We start from the raw sequence: 2,451 nt of genomic DNA on the forward strand, positions 1-2,451 counted from the left end.
AGAAAGGACTCACTCTTTAAATTTGAAATCTGAAAGTTGATATCTTTCTATAAAGCATAATCTAAATAAATTCGTGAGCCTTTACACTTAGTTTTCTAAGAACCTTTTTGTAAGACTCTTCTCTTTAGGAAAACACTTTAACTGAATGGAAATGCTATAAAACAAATGTCTGTATAGTAAACACTTTATCTCAAGACTTTAATTAACTAAAAATTATTTTAAGAGTGGGGGACATGTATTTGGGAGGTTCTTCTAACCAACATGTACACCATGTGAGAATCCATGGTGTCCCACGATTACCCTCCATAAGATTAGGGTTGTTTTACCCTTGCTATCAGAATAGAACAATCTAATCTGTGTGATCACAATCTGATTCATCCATGTAGAAGTGAAAATAATCTGTATATATATATCTATACCTATGGTGGCACGTAGTTCTGTGGAAGATAGGGCACGCTAATCCTACACTTCCCACTCGATGCTAAATACTACTCCCAATCTCATGCTCAAAATCTTTATGAAAAATCCACTTTAAAAGTAATCTAATGGTTTATAATTAAAAAAAAAACAAATATAAATCTATTATCTAAATCTATAAAGTGGATTTTAAATTTGTTCTGAGACCAAAATATCAAATCTTTCTCAATAATCTGAAAGCATTCTAATCATGGGGTGCTTGTAGCACAACAATTCTTTGAAACAACAATCTTTAAATGGGGTGTATTGACCTAAGAACCAATCTCATATTAACACATCTCAAAATTCATTCTTGATAATGTAACCATTCATAAATCATCTTAAAATCTGGAAATTTCAGTAATATGCATGGAATCATAAACATAATCAATGTAATTCAACTTCTAAATCATGAAAAAATTTTATATTCTTGCAAAGAATGATAATGGGTATAAACCCTAACTTGAATTTCATGGAAAATCTCATAAATTGCAATGAATCTATAATTTAAATAAAGTTTTGGGCACAAGGGTGAAAGAATTACCCTTGTTCAAACCCCACATACCTTAATTGATGATCTTTGATGAAGGGCTTGAATCTTTGATTCCTATTGATTCTTTGGAGATGATTTCTTAGTGTTCTTGTATTGGAAAATCTCAATCTTGAGTTATCTTGGAGAGTTTATAGAGAAAATCTTGGATTTCTTGAGGAGGAAGTTGATGAACTAGGGTTTTTTCTTTGAAAGAAATAGATGAAAATTGAATGCAAAGAGGTTTAGACGGGTTTAATTTGTGGTTTAAGATAGACTAGGGGTTGGGAGAATGACCAAAATTCCCTCTTTAAATCCCCAAGTGAAACTAAAAAATGTAATATTTTGCGAACTGGGTGGCCACTGTGATGCGCCACTATCGCGGTGGCCCACTGAAAATTGGATGAACGGGGAATGGGCACCCTCCGTAATGCACCACAATCGCAGAGCCCTTATGTTTGTCATTTTGACCACTGGCACGACGCGCCAGAATCGTGAGGTTTCACTGGAAATTGCCAAATGGAAAATTAGGCCTATCCGCGATGCGCCAAGATTGCGGAGCCTTACTGGAAATTGACAATTGTGATATTTCGCTTCTCCACGATGCGCTAAGGGCCCAAATGACCGTGTTTCACGACTGGAACTTAAAATAGCCATATACGTCCTTATATTATATCTCTTTAATGAATCCATGTCGTGAATACTCTATTCCTTATGCTTTGGTAAATGTCAAGTTATGCTTCGTATCCCTTCATGTTTTGAGCCCGAGTATTCCACCAACCTTTCGGTGATCTTCTCTTAGGTCAAGATAGTGATGATAAGATATTGTATGAATGGGAGATAGTAAATATGTTATGTTTGGGAAAGATTATTATAAGCTGGTTTTATGTAAGTTTATAAGTTTGAAAGAATTTTGAGGTAAATTTTATTTTCTTATGTATGACATGGTTAGTTGAGAATATTTTATACGTACCTTATTAAGATTAGTATCTGAAAGTTGCTATTGATAAAGGTATTAAAGAATATGAGAGAGATGCTCTTTTGGGAATTTGTTTAGAAGTGCATGTGTGGATATGAAAATAGGCATGAACATCATGATTGGTTTATAAGAGGATAGGCATTTGGTGTATTAATGAATTTCTATTAAGGGGTTGAATCAGTTGTTATTGTGATAAAAACAGTCATCCTAGAGTGAGTAGTTGTGTGACTATGCTTGGGTATTGGATTAATAGTTCAAACTAGTATTATGATGATGTATGCAGTACCTTATGATTTTGAGTTAAGCATGACTGTGGTGAGAGGATTTAGTTCAGTTTAGACTTTAGTAGATAGACTTAGCAATGCCATGTGGGAATTATAAGTTGAATCAAGCAAGTATGGTATTTGAAGGGAATAGTATAGTTGAAGGAGTGTTTGACAAGTTTTGCTAAGCTTGAAAGTACGAAGTTGCATTACTTAAGACCTAG

This window comes from Capsicum annuum, chromosome 9 (genome assembly GCF_002878395.1).
Source record: "Capsicum annuum cultivar UCD-10X-F1 chromosome 9, UCD10Xv1.1, whole genome shotgun sequence".
In the NCBI taxonomy this organism is placed as follows: domain Eukaryota; kingdom Viridiplantae; phylum Streptophyta; class Magnoliopsida; order Solanales; family Solanaceae; genus Capsicum; species Capsicum annuum.